The sequence below is a fragment of the Amblyomma mixtum genome, chromosome 4, assembly GCF_055824585.1.
Source record: "Amblyomma mixtum isolate Tamu chromosome 4, ASM5582458v1, whole genome shotgun sequence".
Classification (NCBI taxonomy): Eukaryota; Metazoa; Arthropoda; class Arachnida; order Ixodida; family Ixodidae; genus Amblyomma; species Amblyomma mixtum.
Window position 1 is genome coordinate 121,206,329 of NC_143015.1, and position 25,087 is coordinate 121,231,415.

The 25,087-nt window shown below is 44.2% G+C and overlaps 1 long non-coding RNA gene across 2 annotated transcripts; it reads right to left on the minus strand.

Annotated features, from left to right (window-relative positions):
* Nucleotides 1-14,811: 14,811 nt before the first annotated feature.
* Nucleotides 14,812-24,589, minus strand: LOC149348106 (uncharacterized). Of its 2 annotated transcripts, XR_016292716.1 has the most exons (4): nt 24,497-24,589; nt 24,347-24,404; nt 23,776-23,888; nt 14,812-14,994 (listed from the first exon to the last, which is right to left on the minus strand). It is a non-coding gene; the product is annotated as an uncharacterized LOC149348106 (long non-coding RNA). The 2 variants fall into 2 exon arrangements; XR_016292715.1 differs by lacking the exon at nt 14,812-14,994 and having other exon boundaries at nt 23,122-23,888.
* Nucleotides 24,590-25,087: the final 498 nt, after the last annotated feature.

Consider the following 25,087-nt stretch of genomic DNA (forward strand, 5'->3'; position numbering starts at 1 on the left):
GGTCCTCTTCAAGTAGGAGGCATTTTCGCTTGGATGGGAGAGAGCGTCTCTTGCTGGCAGTGCCTTCACGCAGGAAGAACGCTGGTTTTTACACATGGCGCCCCCTTTAGCAGAAGACACCAAGCTTCGTTGACGGCAGGGTAGCTCGGGGATGAGTTATGCGAGACGTCCACTGCTGTGCAGATATCTGATGCGATGTGGCACTGCTTTGTTGATGGCTGAGAAGGTGGATTTGGCTTGGTCAAATATGGTGGAAGCCCTTCAGATAATCTACTGGGGCCGTATTACGGAACTGTCAGATCAAAAACTTGTCAAAAATGCGTCAATTAGCCCCACCATGGCCGCACTCCTATTGGTCGGCCGTGGCCGGTGGCCATGTTGCTTTTTTGCGTCATGGGTGGCTGACGTGGAAGCCCTTCTTTATTTTATTTATTTACAATACCACTAAGGGCCCTCGTGCGAGGGTATTACATAGGGGGGGGCGATACAATCATAAAAATATGGCACAGGAATTTGAACAAAATACACGTAATAATGAATTAAATCTAGTAATGTAAACAAATAATAACAACAAACAACGCAGAATAAAATACTCAGTAAATGCACATAAGAAACCTAGGAACAGTGTCAGGCTTTGGCTTGGGATAACAAAACATCCTCAGTCACTATGAACTAGTCGTGCTGAACAATGTCCGTAGGATCAAAACGTTTCTCACCAACATGCAGAATCAAAACAATTTGCCCAGGCTTAGCTTGGTTAAGCCAAGAATGCGTTGCATATTGCGCGGTTTTTTTGCGCGAGGTATTGCTTGGCGGCACTCGATTTTCTCAGTAGCTTTTCCTCCGTGACGTATGGATGGATGGACGGATGGATAAGAGCGCCCCCTTTGAAACGGGGCGGTGGCAACCGCCACCATGCTCAGCCGTCCTTATTTTTTTCTTCTTTTTTTTCTTTTCTTTTTTAACGTGGTTTGGTGACGTCACGTCACATGGTTTGCTGGCTGCTCGGCCGCGCCCAAGGGCTGAACTGAGTGATTGCAATATGCTACGCATAAAAAGCAGCCATCACCCTCTTTTCGGGGGGTGGCGCTTCACAACTTCTCCCCATTTGGCATCAGACAGAAAACACTGTCTTCATTGCTCCTGTACCCACAGTGGCAGCCAGTCAGTCAACATAACAAGGTGAAGGTGTCATTCACAGACCGACAGATCGTTCACAAAAGCACACACATTCATATACTTCAACAACGTGCCTGATAAAGTACCTGAACAAGAAAATGACACTACAAAACGCTGCTTTCTATGTGGTTCGGTAGCCTGCCGCTCTGCCGCTCGCCAGAACAAGCTTTTTGATTGATGTCAGTGACATCGTGCAACCGTTTCAGGCAGCACATCAAGCTCTCCAATAGAGTTACAGAGAAGTTTCATGACCATAAAGCGCTATTCAAGGACTACAGTTTCGCCAATGTCTTCATTACATATTTCCATGTTGCAATTTTTCTTGCAGTTTGAAATTCCGCATTTGCTCTTTGAATTCTATCATTCAGAACACTGACTTCAGTAGATGAGCTTGTACTTTCCAGAAGTTTCCAATCAATATTTGGATAAAAACAGCTTTTGTCAAAGCAACACTTTGGATATTTTAGAATTTCCGGAATACTCTTTATTTTCGTATAATAAGTCTAACGTTATAAACATTTACAATAATTCTTCCGTAATAAAGGCATTGCAAGCATTTATCATTCTGGGGCAATACTGTAAAACATATACCACCACAGGGAAGCTGCACTGACAAAGCACAGAGAAGGGTAAATGCCGAGCACTAAGACAGGTGTCGAAAAGTAGAAGCAAAATGCAGTCTTTCTGTTCGCACATTGTAACAAATGCTGCCCACGGCAGGCTCGCTTCAAAGGCTTTGTATGACGTCAATGGGCCACTCTGCAAATGACATGTGCACGATCCAGTGCCCGATCCATGGATGGGGTGGCAGCGATTCAGAAAGGTGCAGGAAAAATAAGCAAAAAATGAAAAATACCTTAGACATTGCGCACTTACACTGCCGGTGTGGAACATTAGCTACTAAGCTTGAGATTTCGCTGTGGCAATTCACAAAATACAACCAACACCACCCTACATGTGATATTCTTCGGTCCCAATGCTAGCGCCACAAACGCATAAAAGATTTGCTTAAAGTCGGCGCCCACACACGTTAGCACGCAGGAACCCAAGGCGCTGATCCAATTATGAAGGATACCATTGCAAAAGGCAGAGAGAGACAGCAGCTCTTACCTCTGACGAAACGATGGACTGCCTTGATCAGATCGGCTTCTCGAATGCAGCGCGGATGCCAGCGGGGAAATGGAGCATACAATTTTCGCGCGACACCATTGACTTAAGCAGCCGACGCGTCGGTTTCACCGCAACATGAGGAGGAACGGCGAAACCGTACGCGGCGCGCCAGCGGCCGTGATGAACGATTCGCTAGCTTCCACCGGTGACAGAAGCACAGCTGCGTTGACGGAACCATGCAGCTGGCGATACGACTCATACGAAGCAAACGCGGAACAAAACAGCTTTCACAATCGCGCACTCCCACCTCAAGCTGCACGCATTCTTGCGGCGGCGTCAGTCTCGCCCACGTCGGATCAGCTTTGGATTAGTCCGCTGCTGGATGCTGTTGGATATGTCTCTTACCCGCACCAGTCAGTGGGCCGGCGTTATTGCGACCGGGTGAGAATAACGGAAATCCAAGCCAAAGCGTTATTGCGACCCGGTGGAAATAACGAAAAGCCAGCCCAAAGCGTTATTTTCACCCATGGATTGCCTTGGCTTCGTTTATTGTTGTCGGACGGGTTTTGAGCCGCCGTTTTTGCATCGTTTGCTTGTTTGGTCAGCCTCTGTCCACGCCTGGACGTGTGATTTCGGGGTCGCGCTTCGATTTTAGGCGGTGTGGTAAAGTTTCCTATGGTCATGCATCCTATGGCATTTTCCTATGGCATTTTGCATCATTCCCACCGTGTATATGTGACCTTGACTTTTGCGTGACGCGTTGTGATCGCTGGAGTCGTTGTGAAAGGACTCTTCTGTGCTTGCGTTGTTTGGGTGCTCGCGCTTGTGCAGTGCCTTCGAGGACGCTCCACCTTTCTCCGGAAAGTCTTGTTATAATTAATCTACATGAATATGTGCGCTCATTTGTTTCGAGCATTCAACCTGATTTGCGCAGAGGATATGCATGTTAATAATGTGAATTCAGTACAACGTGGGGCCAGGGTCATAAATACGATCCAGGCACGGTGGTTTTGCAGTCCCTGAGGCATTCGTCAGTTGAAGCGAGCAGTGGTTCCGTATCTACAAGGTCGTCCACCCGTAGCACGCTAGTGCGTGGCCTCACTCTGGAGGGCCACTGTGTCCGGCACGGCCGCTCATCGCAGCCAAGTGGCGCAGGAGAAGTTGGACCTGGACGTGGTGCTTCACGTCATCTACCACTTCGCTTCGATGCGCGGCCGTGTCGTGCGCAGTGGCCCTCCAGAGTGGGGCCACGCACTAACGTGTTCGTTCTAAGAGTGGACGACCCTGTACATTCTAGACGAAGGGCAGGAGTTTTCAAAACGCACCAGGTGAATATTGCCCACGTGCTATAACTGGTAAATTGCGCGGGGATTGTGCAAATGTTGAAGATGCTCTGCCTCGTTCGAAGTTCCCTGGAATCGTTTACCTTGCGACGATTAATTCGGTCTACGTAGGGGGAGACAGCTAGAAACATACCCAGGCGGCTGAAAGAGCATCGCAGTGATGTCGGCAGGAATCGAACAGCTGCTGTGGCAGAACATGCACAACCAGGGCGCGAAATTGCTTGGGAGAATGTGGAAATCTCTGCCACTGAAAGAAATTTGTAAGTGTGGCTGCACCTGGAATCCTTTATAATATAGATGATGCTGAAGACAGTCATCAGAACAAAGGGAAACAAACCTTCACCAGGCTTATGCAAAGTCATTGCCCTGATTAGTTAAGGAGCTGCTTTTTCATGACCGGTCCTTCATTTTGGACGAGCAATCTGTTAGGGTTCTGAAATGTCAATCAATGTGTTCGACATGGTCAGTGACCAAAGTTTCATTCTACTAGCTATTAAGGCAAAATGGAAACCACGACAAAGTGTGCCTTATGCACCGAAGCTAACAGCAGTTGTGCCCTAAGCCCACAATATATTCCACAATTAACATCAAAAAGGTGGCCTGAATCCTTAATTGTTTTGCACCACTTCTCTCAAGCGGTCTTGCCTGAATCCACGCACATTTTGTGTTAGGAAGCATGGGTGGCAGGAAAGACATTCCAGACAATTGGTGTACTGCAGTGGTGTTCTGTGGGAATACTTAATTCTGTCAGTAGGTCATGCTAGATGGCGTGGCAATGGAGTATACCCCTCCCCCTTTAAGACACATTCATTTACCTATGAGATTGAACGTCTTTTAAGAGATTAGGGTACCGGTTATAATAGCACAGACATGATGGCACGTGAACAACTTTCATAACTGGCTTGTCTTTTGAATTTCTTATTGAATTGCAGTATTGCTTTGCATTGAAGCCATATATACTAATAATGATTCATTTCTTCCTGTGTACAGTGCTTCAGCCAGGAAATAAATTGATTGGTTGCAGCTCATTTCCCATGTTTTCATTCTTTCTTTGTGTGCTTAAACTACTCAAACTGATATGATATGCTTTCTTCAATTCTAAGCCAACTTTCTCAATAATAACTCACCTTGTAAGCAATGCATATAAGCAGAAGTAATTTACAAGGCACAATTCATTTGTCCGTAGGTGTCGCAAATACTCAAAATCGGCAACTTGGTATTCGTTAGCAGCAAGGAAAACCTTTTTTTCATTGTAATAAATCTTGCTACTGTGTAGATATTTGTGTATGTTGCTGTTGAAATGAGGTCCTCGACGTGAGCATGGTCGGCCGTAATTTCATGGCACTTTGTGCACTGCCAACTTCGTGCTTCTGCTAACAAGGTTTTTTGAAGTGCTGTTCAAAGAGCTGGGATCGTGTATTGTTGGGACCAGCTTAGCGAGAACCACTGAAACTTGCAGAAGCACAATGAGTCCTTCAACTGGGGCTATTTGATCTTGCAGTGTAATGATCATTTTAATGTTGGATAGCTGTAATTCAGCTCTTGCTGTCTTATTAATATGAGTGGTAGACACCTTTGACCATGCCCCGAAATCTCAACTTTACAATCCAGAGGTATGGACACGTTATACAAAAAGTGTTTCAAATTGTGCTCCTAGGTATTACATGTTTCGAGAAAATTTTTTACCAGTTTTGGCATTGGCAGAGCAGCAAAGGCGGGTATTAAATTTGAATCAAAATAGTTATTTTACCACACATTCTAAAATTGTCTGCAATTCTAGTTAAAATTTGGGAGTGATATTAGGATGGCAAGATGTTTTTAACATTTCAAATGCCCTTTTTTTGATGCCAAATTTGTCAAAACAATATTGATATTTCTTTTGCTTTACTATAAATTTTTCTTTCTTTTTACCATTCAATTTCAACACTACAGAGAGTCTTGTTTTCTGTTTTACAACTTCTATTTCTTTCCTCTGGTGCACTGATTTTCAGCGTTTCACGAGCACTACAATGAGCCCTATATTTCATCACGTAATGACCACATGTTTAAAGTCTGTGTTTTCGCATGTCATATGTTCATTTTATCCACACACCAGTAACGACTGGAACTACTTTTTTGCCTTTGTCACTGTGATCGTCAATAACATCGCCTTCAAGAAAGCTGCAACTGATTTGTTCTGTTAATAATTTGTTCTGTTCACCCATTTCTCTAAATAATGCCCTTGAGCCTTGAGAGTGAATAAGTAAGGTGATGGAACGAAATATTTTAACGCATAATTTCTTTAAATTCAAATTGAATTTTCTTTTCGTGCAAAGAGGGAGCAGCCACAAAAAGCTACTGCTGTCAGTGGCTTGACAAAGTGACCCAACAGGTGATGACAAATGCAGTGTATATACCGAAACACTGAATGAAAAGCATGGGCAAGCCGCCATGATGGCTTAGTAGTTGTGGTGCTCAGCTGCTGACCTGAAAGATGTGGGCCTGATCCCGGCCTTGTTGGCCTCATTTCAATGAAGGCGCAATGCTAGAGGCCTTTTGTACTGTGCGATGTTGGTGCACGTTAAAGAACCCCAAGTGGTCGAAATTATCCACAGCCCGCCACTACGGCGTCCTCATAGTCTGAGTCACTTTGGGACGTACGATAAACCGCATAAAACCATGGTCTCATTCTATGTGGTCGTAAACTGCACTCACATACCCATTACAGCATACTGAACAGCAGAACAAAAGCAAGTGGTCAACTGTCCTATATACGATACAAAAAAGAAGTAGGCGAATGAGCAGCATTATTTAAAGACGTGGGGTGAAGCAACAAATCATCCATTTAATTTACACAAAGGGAAGAAAGTTGATATATGGCACCCACCAAGCTAAAGAATAGACAGGCACTCCAACATAATCACCAGTAAACAAAATATATTAAGAGGAAAACGAGGTCCCAGGAAAGTTTGTTTGACACTTCAGATGTAACTGCAGCGCAAACACCCACATTCAAATTAAGGAACACACGCATACATGGATATGCTGCAGCAGCTGTATGTGAGTCTGAGAGAGAGAGAGAGAAACAGATTTATTATGATGCAACATGAAGCGCCGTGGATATCTTGTGCCAGGGTCACCAAAGCCATCTGGTCCATGTCAGCTTGTCCGATGCTATGGGTAATGCTGTAATTGAAAGTCAGTGGGGTTCAGCTTAACTTAAGGACAGCGCAGTGAGCTATGGAAAAAAAAATTATAGGTGTAACGTTAAGAGATCGGAAGAGGGCGGAGTGGGTGAGGGAACAAACGCGCGTTAATGATATCCTTGTCGAAATCAAGAGGAAGAAATGGGCTTGGGCAGGGCATGTAATGTGAAGGCAAGATAACCACTGCTCCTTAAGGGTAACAGAGTGCATTCCAAGAGAAGGCAAACAGATAGCAGGGGGCTGCACAAAGTTAGGTGGGCGGATGAGATTAAGAAGTTTGCTGGGGTACGGTGCCCGCAACTGTGCACAGGACAGGGTTAAGTGGAGAGAGACATGGGAGAGGCCTTTGCCCTGCAGTGGGCGTAGTCAGGCTGATGATGATGATGATGATTATGGGGCAGAAAAGAGGGCACGTTCCTGATTAGCATAGGGATGATAGCAAATGGGGCATGCAGGGGGAAGCTCTGAGATGGTAGACAAAAAAATGGCCAGGGGTGAGGGGTGTATCTTAAGAGGATGCACTGAAGAGAACGAAGTTGGGGAGTGGTGAGAGGTTTGTCAGGAACAAGAAGGCTGCAAAAGAGATCCTCTTATGTTGTCACAAGATTATTTTGTGCCTTCATGCAAATGTAAGTGCTTGTGCTGCAGTTGCATCCGAAGTATTTCAGAAGCATTTCTTAGACTTAGAGTTGTTTTAATGCATACAAAGCATTGTCATCATTGTTACTGTTATTATTAATTAAACAAAAAACCCTGCAAAGGTGTCGCAGATTAACCCCCTTCACGGAAGAGGTAAGGTCTCTCAATGCACTGATGGTTTGCTGAATAAGCCATCATAAAAAGCTGATAATTTCAATCAATATTTCAGGCTTGCAACAAGAATGGCAGTAACACAACACAACACCACTTGCGCACTAAAAAATACTTTCACCTGCTTTAACATACATTCTGAGGCTCTCGAAGGGGGATCTGTCCAAGTTAGTGCACTTTTAGGCGAAATATGCCCACTTCATTGCTACCATGGTATCATCATGTTCTTGCAAACATTCCGTTCTTTTTGACTGAAGGGTTTCAGGAAAATTCTGTCATATGATTTGATAAGCTTTGATATAGGCCACTATTAAAGGGAAGGCAAAATATGCATTGAGAACTACTGACCAATTTACCTGTCATTGACCCCATCCCAAATACTAGAAAAATTCCTATTTGAATGCATGAAAAAATTTTTTAACTGTCTCTGTTTTTTTTAATCATCAGGAACGCGATATTACAAGAAGGGGCATTGCATTAATTCTTGACAAATTTGCAGCTGAGCTGTATTCGTCATTTGACAAATTGTTTAACTGCACTTTTTTTCTCAGTGTTCAGAAAATCTTTGATGTGATGAAACATGGGATTTTACCAAGCAAACTGTACCTGCTTGGCTTTTGAGCTCTGTTTTTCGCTATCCTTGAGAATTTTTTGTATAGTCGTTCATTATTAAATTAAATAACCAAACTGAACCTGGTGGTAAACTGGCAATATATAGAGGCTGGTAAACTGCTGGATTCTATTTTATCTTCCATACTCTTTAAAAAAATTTAATCACTAGTGGCTTCAGCTCGATAACTTCAGGTGCTTGGTCTTCCAGTGCATGGACAGCGCAGTTTTGCCCACAGATCAAGTACACTTTGAGACAGCAATGCATTAGTTGCAGGAAAACATAAATTATATGCTTAAATCATTTTCTGACAATGGAATTTCAGCTAACGCACAAAAAAAAAATGATCTCTTTCAGGAATATTTCAAAGGCTAATGATAGAGTGGTATTTTACTTAATCGCGGTTCTCTCTCGTGCAGCTGAAATTCAATGGAATATGTGAACTGAATCAAATATTCTAGCATATTCTCTTATACTATAGTGGTAGCTTAGCTTATTATGGTATGTTTGTGTCACATTACGGAAGATTCTGTGGTTGCTCTTTAATGTGAAATCCTTGACTCTAGTATCCATGAGAAAAAAAAAATATTAGAACTCAGATATGATACTCTTAGATAAGGTATTACAATATTTGTTTCAATTCCTTCATGTTTTCCATGTGGGCAATAAAGCTTGAAGAATGTTTCAAATGTGTTTTGAATAGCTGTCTTATGTCACCAAGTGTTCGCATTTTCCTGTTTCTAGGTCTTTCCATAGTCTTTTTTACAAACAGACATTACTCATCACCATTTTTAGATATGAAACTTTTCAACAAAATTCACTTCCCATCGAAAGTTGCGGAACCACAAAATTTAGCTAGGTACAGGAAGGCAGCACACTGGCATATATGTATGTACCTGACAGCTTTGGTGGATCACACAAAGAGCTCTTTACTGTACCATCTGTGCACAACCTAAGGGGCAGCTGAAGCTGCTGTATTATTCTTCAGTGTTTTGCTGCATTACCACGCGCAGTTTTCTGGCAGTGAAAAAGATGTGTGTGTGTGCGTGCAGGTTACATGAAAGTGCCTTTCCAAGATGGCATCTTGGGAAAGAACATAAATAAGGTGAGGCTGACAATGTATAATCGCGGCACAATAGAATCTATGTCATGAAAAGGAATTCTACTTTATAGCACACTTCTTGCAATATCACACTCTCATTATTGATACACTAAGATCAGATTGACTAACATTTCAAAAAGAAAAAAAATTAATCTGTATTTGTTGTACCTGTAATAATTGTTTCTTGTAGCTTTTGCTTGTTTTGATTCTTTTGCTTCCGGTAGGAGTAATTGCACAGTTTGCCTTTATGTATCTACAATTGTCAGGCTGTTTGTAATCTTTAATTTAATATTGTGTGAATGGAAGAAAAACAGCTAAGAGGTCTGTTACACTGTCAGGCATTCATTCATGCCTTTTCAAAAATGTGTGGGCAGAATGAGTTCAGTACATTTTATTTGTTCTGCTCAGTAAATGACCTGATTTGAAACTTTGCAAGGATTGTTCTGAACATATTGATTTATGAATGATTTATACTGCAATCTGGGCCTTTAAATTCTTTTACAGGGGCTGCTGGCTCTTATTGTACTGTCTGCATTATTTTTTCAGTGAGCACAGGTTCATCTGATGGTATGTTCTTCCATGCTTCACCTTCAATGGGGTAAAATGTGTGCTTTACACAATTTTCTTGCCTCAGCAGCTTTGGTAACAACTAAAGTCAAGAGCTTTCAACCTGACATCTGAACAATAAGCAAATTATTTCTACTTCTATTTAATAAGAAAAGTTCAGCTTTGTGATGACCAAGTAACCATATGACACATGTCCCACATTGCAGTTCTAATCCCTACTGTATCTCTCTGCTTGATGAAAATGCCATCATACCTTTCAATGAAAATTAAGTGGGTCTTGTACTGATATTGCACTTACTTGAAGGAGCTTTAAACCTTTTTTTCTACAGTCATGAAGACAGTAGATAAGCTATAGTTCAGGTGAATATAATTTGCTTTCACTGGGCAATTGCCATCTGGATTTACATACGTGCAAGGGAAACATCCTAAACTGAGAATTTGACATAGTTGCAGCTGATATGAACTAATATCGCTCAGCCTCAACCAGAAATCTGTTGGCCACAGTTTCAAATTAAGAATCATAGCTGTTTGCTAATATATGATGCCACACCTTCTCTTGCAAAGCAGCTTCACTGTTCGAGCTGGAACCAAGTGAAACTGTGTAATCAAAACTGAAGTGTGCCTGAAATATCATTGCAAATAGTTCTAGTTAATGACATAATAAAAGCCAAATGTTTGTCCTAGTCAATAGCAGGTCAACTTCACAAGCATGGCAGATTTCGAGTGGTCACCAGCTATGGAAACCACAGGGTTGTGTGTGATCTCAGCAGGGGTCAGTTGGGATTTGTCAGACTAAACTGTCTACATTTTCAGTTGATACCAGTCAAAAACCTGCATGTATTGCAGCTGTGTTAAGGCTTCTGCTGTAATCTTTCTGTGCAAGGTGTGTCCCAGCTGGGATTAGTTCTTTTATAAAGAATTAACAGCTCTTAAAGGGATCTGCTTTTACACTGGCTGAGCTTGAAAAACAGTAGTAGGGAATGAAGTGTGTATATACTTTAGTGACCGCAGTGGGAACTGCTCGAGGAAAGAGCTGGGTATGGACTTGTAGGCGTGGATGCGAGTGCTCCTGGCCCGTACAGTTTCGCCCATTTGGGCACCCCAAACTCAGTGCGCTGCAGCCGCGATGAGAATCACAATTTGAAAAATCTAAAAACTGATGCGGATATTATGGTCAGCTATAATAAGGGGCATTACTGTAACTGGTAAAAAGTTAAAAATTATATATTAATTTACAAGCCTGCGGGTTAAATAAATATCTTAGCTGTATTTAATCTATTTAAAAAATTGCCACATCTTCAGTGAAACACTCTGTAGGCCATCACTTTTCGACTAATTATAGCTTGTAGAGTACTTTCTCAAAGATAAATTAGGATTGGCATATATACTTTGCAACTGAAAACTCTCACATTCACCAGCTGAATTAATTTTATTTTTATTTTTTGTTTCTGCAATACACGCTTTACTTATTTTCTTTTTCAGTGACTACTAAAAATTTCACATTTCAGTAAAAACCAGTTCAGCTGCAAATGTCGGTGCACATACTACGACGCATTTCGCTAGTGATTACTTCTCTGTTGCAAGCAATCAACCTGTGCCAGCTCGCCCCGTTACCCATGCTTCTGGCCGAAAACCTCAACTGCAGCCATGGAATCAGCATTCTTGAATATGCATGAAATCTGTGGTCATGTTGTCCAGGTGGTGATGTATGTGATTTGTGTGCATCTGGGAGAGACAATATGAAGTTAAATTTTTTTGGGCTACACATATGTGTGTACGACCTAAGGCGAGAGTTGAGAGTGCACTCAAGTGTCCATATATAGTTGTTAAATGCACCAGAGCATCAAATGCAATAAAACACATTGCTGCAGAGTTTTTCATAGGACCGCAAAAAAAAAAAGTAACAGCCAGGTAACAGATGAATGTTTAGCGTGAAAAAAAATTATGCACTGTTGCCTGCAGTTTTTTTTATTATTATGACGTGTGCGTCACATCCTTTTCTGGAATTAGCAAGGCTGTGTGGTTCTCAGGATCGTTCTGCATGAGCAAAGAAGACCAAACAACACAAGTGATGAGTGTGCCATTTTTTCCATGATGCTATGCCAACTATATATATATAGCTCAAATTTCGATTCCGCTTCTGAGCAGCTGTCTGTGGAAGGGTTTTAGCAGCTAAGAGGGAGCATGCCTAGAGCGTGCGAAGGTGCGGTACGCGCGCTCCTCTTCGCTTTTTCGCGGTGGCCACATTAATCCCATAGGATCATCGCCTATTGGAATCTCGAAATTGTGTATCTTAAGGTGCGGGTGACAAGAATAAAGCGGATGGCAGAAACAAAACCGTCGGAGCCAACGCGCGCAACTGCATCTCGTGTGCCGTCTGCCGCGGCATAGTTTCGTTTTCGCGCGTTAGGGTCGTTCGCGCTGGCATCACAGCGGCGATGTAACTGTGCCAACAGCCGCACCAAAAATCACCTATTCAGTAAGCGCGCTCACTTTGTCGTGGGGGCTTCCCGCCAGAAGTCGCCTAACACAGCGGCGGACAAGGGCCGATATATAGTGTATAGTTTCGCTTTTTCTACCCGGCACTGACATTGCACACGCATTGAACAAATGCCGGAACGGTGTAAGCTATCACCGCGAGGCGACTTCCGCGGCATGCGATGCGGAAATAATGCAACAATTGCATTATGTAACAGATACAGGCGATCGAGTTTCAATTACGTATACATGGGTTTCGATCTATGGCAGCTGGACTGGCTCATGAAAACGTAGCACTGGTAAAACGCAGCAACCGCGAACGTAACAGCGGGGTTCTACTCGAGGTTTGTTTTGCAGGAAAAAAAAATCAATCCTTCCACTTTTCATTGTGAGGACTATAGAAGCGCCAGCTGCGGAACAACATATAACGCGTACTTCCATCTCGTATCGATATCACCGTTTCGCTGTACCGCACGCAAGCACCACGATCAGTGCTTTTAGTGGCAAAACCTATTGAGCACGACCCTTCCCCAAACACACGCACTCACGGAGAACTCTCGTTGTTTCGTGCTCGCTTTCTTAGCTCAAACTTTTGGTCAAATTCTATTCGAACTGAGGGTGCCAAGAGTGGACACGTGTGTGCGGCACGGTGGTTTTGTAGCCGCGTGCTGCTCTCTTTGAGCAGTCTTATATTTATGTTTGTTGCGAGTAAACTTTTGAGATTTGCGCCAAGACTTTTGAAAATGAAGGCAAGGACCATCACGTTTAGAGCCAAATTGTGCGCGCGCCATGAAAAGGATATATATCGTTGCAACGCCACGCGCCAATGGTCGGGCATATCTCGAAGTCTCAATACTTCAAACTGTTAAGGGACTGAAAATTTGTTTAAATCATGCCGTTTTGAAATTAAAGGTAAGGGGACCGAAAATAGAGTTCGGAATAAAGAGAGCCCGACCAGAGGGTTTAATGCATTCACTGGTCTTGTCATTCTTATGCGACCGTTCATCAGCACTGGCAGCATTAGCGGCGCCTCATAGATGCCACTCGATCGGCTTCGCATGTTCTAAAATAAACTGGCCCCACGTCGTGACAGGAGCACAGGAAAAAAAAAAAAAAGAACTATAGTGAAGCAGCCGCAAAGACCACAACCCACACCAAGCAACGCGTGCATAGTGCATGTAATGACCCTTCATAGACTGTCGGTCCGGGGGCTGTCGAAAGCACGATGGCCACGTGCAGCACGCTGCATTGCCATGCTTCATCATCGGTCAGGACAGGTAAGCTGTACGGCCGTTGAATAAGCGTGTACTACCGGCAGTTTTGTCGCACTGAAATACGAGATTTTGACGGGACCGAAGTACCTTTTTGTAAATAGCGCAGATTTGAATGAAGCGATTTTTGTGTGTGTACAGCACACACCCTACATACCTCTCGGGCAATAATGGCCCTTAGCAGCTAAGCAAGGTTAGAGCAAGAAAAAAATTAAATCTGACATTAACAAGTGATGCAAATTCAATAAGGCACTGTTCTGTTTGAGGAAAGATAGGTCAGAAATGGTAAGAGAAGACTGTAAATCGAATTTGCCAAATATCGTTTTAATCATTTAGGGCCCTTTGTTAACAGGTAAAGACCAACATTACCCAGTTTGTGCACCCAAAGCATCATCATGAAAACTGGGCGAAACCCAATTCCTGCTCAAAAAGTGTCTTCAAGAGAAATGTAGTTTGCAACAGACTGAAGCTACCGTATTGAAATTGGCAGATGTCTTGAACCTGAAAACAATGGATGAACTAGCCATGTGATCTTTTCCAGGTCGTGTTGCATGGCATGAATTACCGTGGAAGAGTTTTCTTTATGCTCTTTCAGAGTGCAGTTTCGGGAGATACCAATTTCACTAACTGCCAGCGAGAGCCAAGCGCTACAGAATCTGCCTCATTTGCAGTGGGTTGGAACCCCAGTAGTGCTAGGATGGTTGCCTAGCCTTTTTGAAATACCTACAAAGACCACTCAGTTAAAAGCACCCAGATTACAATATTCAGCACTATTTCCTAGCACTGTCAGTGCTGTATGAGGTGGTGGTATAGGCAGAAGCATCCCACATCAAGGGATGGTCCCTCCTATGCATTGAAAGTACATGTGCAGCGCCCACGAATATTCATTACCTGACCTACATTTTCACTGGGCTTCAGTACCCTTCTAGCAGTAGTCTCAGAGCAGCTTGTCAGTGAAATTTCTTTTCCTCATTAACTTTGTGCAGCATTTTCTGCTGCAGGGGCATAAACAGAAAGGCAATATGCGGCTCTGCAGAGGAAACAATGTGGAGGCTGGGTATGGTCTCAACCGACTGTTTTGAAACATGATTTTTCTATAGGGCCAGCCAAGTTGTTAGTAATCTATTCATATGCTTCATTAATCACTGACAAGGCATGTTGGTAGGAATACTTTATTTGGCACAGCAGTTCTGGCAGCAATGGGTATATTGTCATTCTGCTTGTAGGCCAAGGTGCAGACTTGTGAGCACGTTCTTGAGCCAGTAGCCTGGAACGATGAATAGGTGCCTTGGACCAGAGAATGCTGCGTCATGCAAGGTCAGTTGCTGCAGTCCCTCCCCTAGTGTCAGCCATATGCAGGGTTGGATGCCATGAAAAGAGAAAACAAAAGTGGGCAAGCTCAGAAAAGTAAAATGCAACTAATTAACCACTAAGAGAAACCCACAAACAAATGCACAAAAAAAATGGAATGCATGCAAGAGAGAAAAAGATAAGGACATCTCCCAATTGTGTTCAGGAAAGTAAAAAGAGCGCTAAATTCTACACAAACCACACAGAAAGATGGACAGGACGGGCGCTGCTGTCTTTCTGTGTGGTTTGTGTACAATTTAGCGCTGTTTTTAATTTCCTGAACACAATGTCACACCAACTAGCCCAGCAAAAGGTACTGTTAAACATCTGCCAACAGACTATCGCAACAGCCTACACACTCCTTAGTGGCCTTGTGCATGGACATTTGAAAGATCTTTAAAAAAGGATAAAAGCAACATTGTTGAAGATGTGCTGGAAGAACCACACACAAAAAGAAGTGTGCACAAAGCTCAAGAGAGAATGAAAATAGTCAAGACAAACAACAAAAGGGTTTCACTGGGTCAGACCAGTACTAATTAAGAGAATCAAATTATCAGGTTTCAAATCTTGGCAGTTAAGCTTCGCCAGTCCACAACACTGCCGCATTTCCTTTTGCGGCTTCCGACGCTGGCACACAGGAGGTCAAAAGCTCCATATGCTAAACCCAAAACCTTAAAATGGGGGGGGGGACACACACCAAATTTTTGGTTGGCGTCTTTGTTTCAAATATTGCATTGCCCCAGGGCACATATACATGACACATGCTGCACGATTCATATATGCACTATAAATAATTTATTACCGTGTTACTTATACTGAGCGGTTTCGCTTTCTGAGCGCCGGGGTGTGTTATGACGTCAATCCCAAGGAAGAGCAGCAACCCTGGTCACGCGGGCCCCAAAAGTAGACAAAGGGACTGCGGCGTCGTCTGCTCTCGTACACATGCTGTGCATAGCAGGGCATTTTGAATTGCCGGCCGGTACTATGACATGCTTAGCAAAGCCAAGCGGGTGAGGGGCAACGTCGAGTTCTGAAACCAAGCAGCTCACTTGGGACGATCTCAAGTCGGAATACGCGATTTCAGCGTTGTATTTAGCTTTGGAACACTCAGCCCATTCCAAAAGGATAAAAGGGTGCAACAATTTCTGGGAGTCTTTTTGGTGATCTCACGAGTATATTGTGAATTCATAAGCAGATAAAATTTGTTTTGTACAATGTATTTTTAAAATAAATATTTGCTTTCCTTGTGCTTTGCTGCATATGAAATTAGAGCTAGTTCTCAGCAATGTTGCTGTTCCCGTTGCAGCTTGGATAAGCCTTTGTGATCTAGATGCCAACTGAAAGCAGCATCTGCTTGCATTCGATGAAATGCTCACAGTGCAGTGCATTGCTGCTATCCACATTGCACATAAAATAAGAATCTAATCCCACTCAAACAAATATCTTTTTGCGTGCTTTACATAGTCGAGTTTCCTTGCGGTGTGGACAGAATAACAAAAATCTGCAGACAAAAAGACTAAAATGTAGCCGTTAAATGCATTCCCGAGTTAAATATGCTATCTAGGCGAGCTGAAGCATTCAACAAAGAAAATTAAAACTGGGCGTCCAGCAAGCTACTAATTTTGAATTCCCGACGGCCGAAGCGAGAAACATAGTGGCGATAATAATGGACAGTATACATGATCAATTCACAGAAAAAAATTAATGAAGCCGCAAAAGCTGCATTGCAAGAGATTTGCTTCCCCTGTTTGAGAAAGCTCCTTTTACGAAGTCCATCTCTTTATTATAGGTGGCTACCCTTTCCTTTATTCTTCCCAGCATTTGATGTTCTCTACGAAGTGCGTGTCAACATCAGTTTTCATTTTGAAGCAGACAATAGTAATAAAATTCACAGCAAATACAACTGAATATTCTAGAGTAGTTCAGATATCAATACAGATAGTTAAAATTACAATACAAACATGTTTCCTCAAAATGCAGCAATAAAACTGACTATTCCACACCAATATTTTACTTCTCATAATTTCTCACATCCTAAATCCTAATGCTTACCGAGCATTTCAATGAATGAGGGGAAATCATGTAGAATGGTAAAATTTGCCTAAAGCATAACTGTGTGCAGGGAAAAACCTGACAGCTTGAATTTGCAAGCTGGCAAGTGGAGGTGCTCTTGCCACAGTTCGCACTGAAAAGGCGTATGACGTGATGTGGCACACTGCTGAGAAACAAAAGATTACACAAAAAATCAATGAACAGCAGCTTAAGCTACAACGTGAGTGAGAGCTTTAACTAGACTGTCTTCCACGCTGCCTCGTGACACCTAGGGACAGCTCCAACCGTGGAATGCTGTCCCGGATGCATCATTCTTGACGGGACATGGCCCGCTTAACTCTTGTGTATGGGTTTAACCACACTGGAATCCCTAGCCATAACGGGCCCACAAATGCTGGCACATTTCAATTCAAAATCTGTGCAGCAATTTCGGCAGCTGTTTTCCTTCTCACCAGACGAAAAGTGCCTCAGTGATCTGGGCTCTTAGATTTGGAAGTTTCTTAAAATTATGCTCACAAGTTCCTGCTCTCTTTTAATGGTTCATAAGAGTGGTGGTCATATGTGCTTTTACAGAAGAAACAAAGAGCATCACTTTGAGAAAATGCTGGAAAATTATCTAAACAAAACACTCCGCATGCTTTCAGGGGATTCATAAACTGCTCATTGTACTGCCAGAGATTATTTCAGGCTTTCAAAGGATGGTTTTTCTATCAGTGAAAAGTACTGCCGTTTCCTGCCTTTCCAATGAAGGCGCCCTATGCTCACACTGGCATCCCTTTCGACAGCAGCAATGCCATGGGAGAAGCACCAAGAGATTTCCATAAAAAATATCAGCTTCCTATGACCTTATCACAGCTCGAACCACAGAGAAACTAGCCTGTTTGTTTCTGCAATGGCCTACAAGATTGACGAGGCCTGAGAGCAAGATTTTCAGTTTGATTTTGATGCCACGCTAGGGTGGCGTGGCTCCTCGCATGAGTACACTGAAAGTGCATGAATTCTTTACATTGCTATGACTACGGCTTATTCCACAGAAAATACTTTTGAATGCAGCTATGTCTATCCATATGCACTAGCCCAAATTAACTGTCGAGTCCGGGAACCTGTACAGAATGAACCAGTATATACAATGCTCACATCATGGACGACAAAAAAAAGACACCCAAAACAGACAGGCTGCCATGCCTCATACATGTTAGAAGCAAAATGTGAACAGACCGTGTGCTGGGCACTCGCAGTACCGTTGAAACTTGTGGCACACCACTGCGTTAATTTCAGTCAGTCCTTTTTTCCAACTTGGCCACTTTCTTGACCGTATCCCTCACAATTCACTCATTTTTCCAGGTAAAGAAAATTCCCCTGATGATTCAAGGTTGCTAAACACCCTGTAAAGCCATCACAGCCCTTCAGAGAAATATAGTAGAACCTTGCTATTCTGTTCTTGGTTCGTGTAATGTGCCGTATAACAAACCCAAAAATTATGCGTGTTACGCTATTTTTCTTCACAATATAAATCCTGGATAACTTTGTGGAACGATTCCCTGGTGTACATGTCCATAATTTTGTCAAATTCTGACGGCATGGTGCATTCAGAGACCAAGAGGAAATGCCAGCCAAGCTAGTCATTTTTCGATACTTTGCCCAAATGCACCTGAGCACTGCGGAGAAGGCCATGAAAAAAGCAAGGAGACAAAGCATCTTAAGAGCAGCGGCGGCTCCTCCACACTACACAAATGCATTGAGACAAAGTATCTCAAAACGCCAAGGAATAGTTGATGGACTGGATGTGCCATGAAGCTCCAGCCCCATGAAAAACGAAAATATGGAAAGAACATGCAAGCGCTAGAAAAGGAGCTTTCCAAAATTTGTGCCAGCACACACACAAAAAGTTTTAATGAAGTGAAAGTGCCAATTGAAGTGAAAGTGCCAGGGATTAGGAAATAGTGCAAAACCTGGACATGGAGACAATCGTGTGCAGACCAGCAATCAAATTTTTCGAAGCTCCTAATTCAAGCTTCTTTCTTCCTCCATTCTTTCTTTCTTCCTCCAAGGGCCATGCCGCAGCTGACTGCGCTGGTGAGCTTTTTTGTGGCTATACCTGCGAAGCTGGTATAGTCAGAGCTGTGCACGAAGTACCTCGCAAATACGTGCCAGGTTAGTGCCAAGTGAGAGGGCATTTTCTGTGGCTGGAGGAGTCGTTTCAGCTAGAAGGGAACTACTTTTGCCAGACCATGTGGTGCAGCTGGTTTTCCTTCACGACAACCTTTTACGTCATCCCAGCAACGCGCTTTTGTACTGATGGCAAGCTAGCCTTAATCAATGCTGTGTACTAGCCATCTTCTCTGATATTTCCACTCTTCTAAGAATTTTGTTCGAGACTTTGATAGTTTTTGTGCACCCACACACACCTTTTGTGTTCATTTCATCATCGATAGCTGAACTGTGATGTTCTTGGGTGCCCAAATAAATGTTTTGTAGTGATTAAATGCGTCTGTCCTTGATTATTCGATATTCGATTCGATATTCGGAACTAAGTATTCATATTCGATTCGTATTCGAAAAATTTGATATTCGCACACCCCTAATAATAAGACATGTTGCTGACATGCCTAGCCTACTTGCAGCTGCTTGACGCATCTGGAAAGAGAACTCTCTTCCCTCCCATTGTAAGGAAAGGGGGGGTGCCAGCCTGTCCCCACCACACCCGAGGCTCGTCACTAACCTGTTTGCAGGTGCTGGTGCACGAGCAGCCACGACCCTAGCCATGCAGATGTGCCACTGCTATAGCTACTGCTTATCGCTGTCACATGACTCAGCCTCTCTGCAGCAGATTTCAGTTTTCCTCCATGTGCCGCACCTACCACTGCTGCGTTGCCGGCTGATCTGCGCCACTGTGCAGCTGTGGTCCAGCCCCTTCTCATTGCGTTCTCATATTACCAACGCTGTCATGGATAGCGTGCTTCCCAAATGAAATAAGCTGCAGTGTGTCACATTGGGGCGAAGCTCTCAGTATTGACAGCCACGCTGCCTGTGAAGGGCTCTTTGCAGATGTTCTGCAGCAGGATGGCAGTGTCATCATCCCCATCAGCCTGACTACGCCCACTGCAGGGCAAAGGCCTCTCCCCCCATGTCTCTCCAATTAACCCTGTCCTTCGCCAGCTGTGGCCGCCGTATCCCGGCAAACTGCTTAATCTCATCCACCCACGTACCTTTCTGCCGCCCCCTGCTATGCTAGCCTTCTTTAAGGACCCTTAAGGACCAGCGGTTATTTTGCCTTCGGATTGCATACCCTGCTCAAGCCGCATTCGAGGCTGAACGGTAGCTATGCAGTTAAAAGGTTTCATGTGCACATTTTAAAAAATTGATCAGGAATCATTATTTACCAGGTAAGTGGATATATTCAGGCCGCTTTCAGTTTGGGCATATTGCCGCTTTGCACATAGTTTTTTCTGCAGTGCTACGAGGTACGCCTTAAAGGGGCACCGCGATGATTTCCTCCGTACCACTTAATATCATTAAATAGATTCATCATGCTTTCCAGAGACCAGAGCAAAAATAATTATTGAAATCGGAGCATGCAAACGAAAGTTATTCCACTCTGAAAATTCGAAATGAAAAGCTCAGACGAAAACGCATTTCACTCGCCCATTTCACACACCCAGTACCGAGATTGGGCGCTACCAATCAGAACTGCGCCTAGCGCACACGCAGCGGAAGCGTGCATGCAGTTGTTGCTTTGCCGGGGCTGTAGACAGCCGCGCATTTTGACGGCGTCTGCCCCACGTGTACGCGACGCCGTAGTCAAGGCAGGGGCGACTAACAACAAAGGAAGCTCCCCGAAGTTACTTTTTTAGTCGGACTGGAAGGCTGTCAGCAGTAGCTCCCCTCCCCCCCAAACTAGACTCCCGTCTCCTGTCAAGCCTTTCTCTTCACAATTTTGGGCAAGGTGTGTCGACTGGCTTTTTTTTTTTCGCTGCCGTCTTGGTATCGTCACGGCCGGTTTCGACGCGCGCGCTTTCTGGTTTGAGCCAACGTTTTTTGAACAGCGCTGCCCGCCACGAAGGTTTGAAGCGGAATGGAAAGTGTCGCCCCTAGCTTTATTCTTGTTAGTTTTCGTTCGCTTTCCTTGCTTCTTTCCAGTTTTTGTGGCATGCAAAAAGCTTTCAGTACTCAGAGACATAACATTTCGGATCCATTTCGCAAGTATAAAGGAACAATATGCAAACTGGACGCCCAACCAATGAGAAAGGCAGCGCCCAATCTGGATGCCAGCTCATTTCCGCTGCCGCAAATGGCCGCCGCGTTGCGCCACCATCGGCTCGAAACAAGCATTTCTAGCGAAGATTAAAATATTAATTACTATGATTTCGGTGATCTCATTGCGCGTTCAGGACTCACAATGTCCCTTACTCTGCATACAAAGAATAAAGACCCCATGCTTTATCTACGTCGCAGGGTACCTTTAATGAGGTTTCACTGTACTTATGAGTAGTAAGGTTGCTGAATTTGATGCGTCTCAACGTGAAATCTGAACTGACTGATACACCTCCTGCAGTGAGGCCCATGACCCAAGTGTAAAAGTGAAGTTCTGATCTACTGCTATGCGATGCATTCAGAACAGGTGCTGCCCTTGATGGCCTCACAAATAACTTTGACAACAATGGCAACACAGACATCAAAGTTTGCTCTCCACCATTGGTGCCATGTTTGCTGCTGCTCTAATGTCATTTTCCACAGTGGCCCACTCACAACTCACCTCAATCCTGGTAAATACAAGGAGGGGGGGGGGGGGGGGGGGGGGGTACTGTGCACAAAAAGACATGGACAAGAAGATAACACAACAAGCGCAGTATGGACAAGAAGATAACACAACAATGTTCTTGTCCATGTCTTTTTGTGTGCAGTACCCCCCCCTTGTATTTACCGTGATTGACCAACTAGCCCAACAACGTACACCTCAATCCTGACCGCGGTGCCAAACCAGCAAACAACCTATAAGTGGTACTGTGCGGATGGATCTTATGGCCATGCCACTGCTCTAATTACATCACACCACTCTCTCTCAGTCCCTTGGCGACATTCCGAGCAAAGGTGGGGGAAGGAGGAAGTTGGAGCACCACAAAAGGCAAATGTACAACAGGGACACAGTGCAGTGGCCTCGCTCAAAGCTCTTGCCCAGAGCTCAAACAGCACAGGCATTTCTGGCTGAGCTTACAACTTTTGTCACACCCAAGTTGACAGCTCACCAGCCACACACACCGCAACAATCACACACGCCAACAGTGCAAGGTCTGGCGATATGATGTTAAGCCATCTGTGCTTTAACCAACCCGAAATTCTTACCCCTCAGTCCAGTAGATGACCTCGGTTCTCTCCGGCGATACACCCAGCCATTACTGTTCACAGCTATGGTAAATTATTTCGACCTCTCAGATTCCCTCACCAAGAGGCATGGGGTCAATTGATTACTGTTTGGTTCTTCGGACCAAGAGGCATTAAGGAATAACTACAATTTCTGGGTAAACACTCCCTGAAGGGGCCACAGAAAATCCTCCACCAAAGCTGCAAATTATACTGTTTGAACAGAAATTACTTTTTGTTGTTTATTTATCAGTTTATCTGTACCTCAACGGGCCGAAGGCAGCATTATATAAGGGGTGGGCTGACATGTAACCTCCTGCCACAGAATTTTTCACAAAAAGCAAACTGAAGAGCTAAACTGCCCACCCCCATCCTTGAGGCTTTTTTTCCTCTCATAATTCCTGCTGCACTGGAAGCCCTACGTTGGTGCTTGAACCTGAATGCCACACACCCATAGGTGCGCCGCACACATCTTTTATCAGCATAGCGCCACGTAAGATCATGACAATGCCGCATTTGAGGTGAAGAGGTGCAAGTGCACAAAACAGTAGGAACGAAACGAAAACACTAATGCTGTGTGAGTCATCCCTGAGCTCCATCTTTTGGCTGCCTCAAAAAGTGAAACTACAACAAATATCGACTTTTAACTTGTGGGGGAAAAAAAAGAGACAAACATAGAAGGAACAACAAACAACGCCTCGTCCTTGTCTTTCCATGTGTGCTTCAAATATGGGAACTACTCCCTTGTTCAGCTACCTGTCCTACCTACATTCGCCTATGGCTTTTCGCCTCTGCTTGTCTCTAGGGGCACAAACGTTCCCGGTTTCACAGCAGGAGGCCCACTTTCAAAAATTATAATTTGCTAGATCCATAACAGCCGAGTTGCTTTGTTCACTATACGGGCAGGCTTTGTTCACCTGGGGTCTGCAGGTGAAAGCCATATTAAGAGTTAATGTTCCCACGTTTTCTTTGTTTTTTCTTTCTACTTGACAGCCAGGGCAAAAAACTGCCACTCACCCGTGCAAAGCAAATGGCCACATAATCATCATAACCACAATGCCCTGTCACACACTGCAACAGTGCCTTGTGAGCTTTATGCACCTCACAAGCTTCTAAAATATCAAAGGACATCAAGCACTTTGTCCACAATGTTCCCCTTCTTAAGGCCTCTTTGCAGTATCACCTGTAATAAGCTCTTAAGCTTAGAGGCCTTAAAAGAAAGCTTGCTTTTCCAGTTGCCTCATGCGCTCCATGCTAGTTAGCTACGTGGGTCCAAGCACCTTCCCCGTGTAATACCGAAGCTCAGTGCAGGTGGCACAGCACTAGTTTTAAAATTCACAGGAGGTGGAGAGCTCACCTAGTGGCGCCTTAAAGCCTTTGCTGCTTCCGCATTCTATCGTCCCATTTTGTTCAGCCTCTGCGCCAGCAAGAGAACGCCGGACTCGATGCAGGAATCGGGAAGGTCCGTGCCTACAAGTAAAATGCATTTCGGTTTTTCAAGTGCCGTTTTCTGAAATGAAAATAAATTTAAAAGAACATGTTTACGCGCTGCAGACACCAAAGCGTAATCGCTTATCTCGCCGCAATTAGTGCCCCTGTTTCGGAAAGCGGCTCGTATGGATAAACAGCAACACAACTGTAAAATGAACCATTAAATCAGTAACCTAAACACTTTCCTATTAGCGGGGGCACAAAAAAATCGGACCGCGCACAAAACTCATCGCATAAACGGTTAGTTCAACCGGGCTACTGTCAAAAGTTTCTCGCCTTTTTTTCGGGCGCACGCTAACCATGCGTGTTTTACATGACCAAAAGTTACGTTGGGCCGGGCTGATAAAAGGTACAAAAACTTACTCAGCGCATATTCTCTTCTGTCGAACTGCACTGAGCTTTTCAGCAGAACTCAGGATAAAACAGACGAGTCTCACCTTTAGGGCCTTTGTGTCCACTGCCGAGCAAGCGGGCTCAGTGCTAGTCCTGGGTGATCTGCAAACACAAAATATTCGGGCGCAAGGAAGTTCAAAATGAAATGCCGAATGCCATATAACGGGCAATCACTCAATACATACAATACATACCAAAAGACAGGAAGAACAGAGAAATTGCTCACGGGCAAAACGAGCGCGCGTACCTCCCACCGTCCGGCCATTCTACCGCAAGCAATGCTCGGCTCGCTCGGCTGTAGCTCGGCTCAAACATGACAAAAACAACAAAAAAAAATGGCCGGACGTGGCGTCATTTTTTAAACCGGATGCGACGTCACGGGTGGAAATAACGCTTGCGTTATTTCGACCGGGTCGCAGGAGACACTTCCCCAGTCAGTGGGCGCATTTGTTTTTCAGTCCCGGACTGTCCGGGACTACTTGCGGACTCGAGTCCGGTATTTGTTTTTCTCTGGCAGCCCGAAAGCTCCGCCCACCTGCTTGCATCGTCATAGCAACGCGTTCGTTTTTAGCCTATGGCAGTCCGCGGGCTGCTTGGGGCTGCTGAGAAGGCAGCAGACGATAGCTGCGCGCCGCGCTGGCAGCCATATTAAGTTAGACTCCGTGTGCATTTTGAGTGCTTTTCGTGTCCCTGGAGGTCGATATCATGCGTTAAACCTTCACATGAGCTCCGTAGCTCCTCTCTGAGCCATCGCAAGACTTTTTGTTCTTGCATCTTCGTTTATT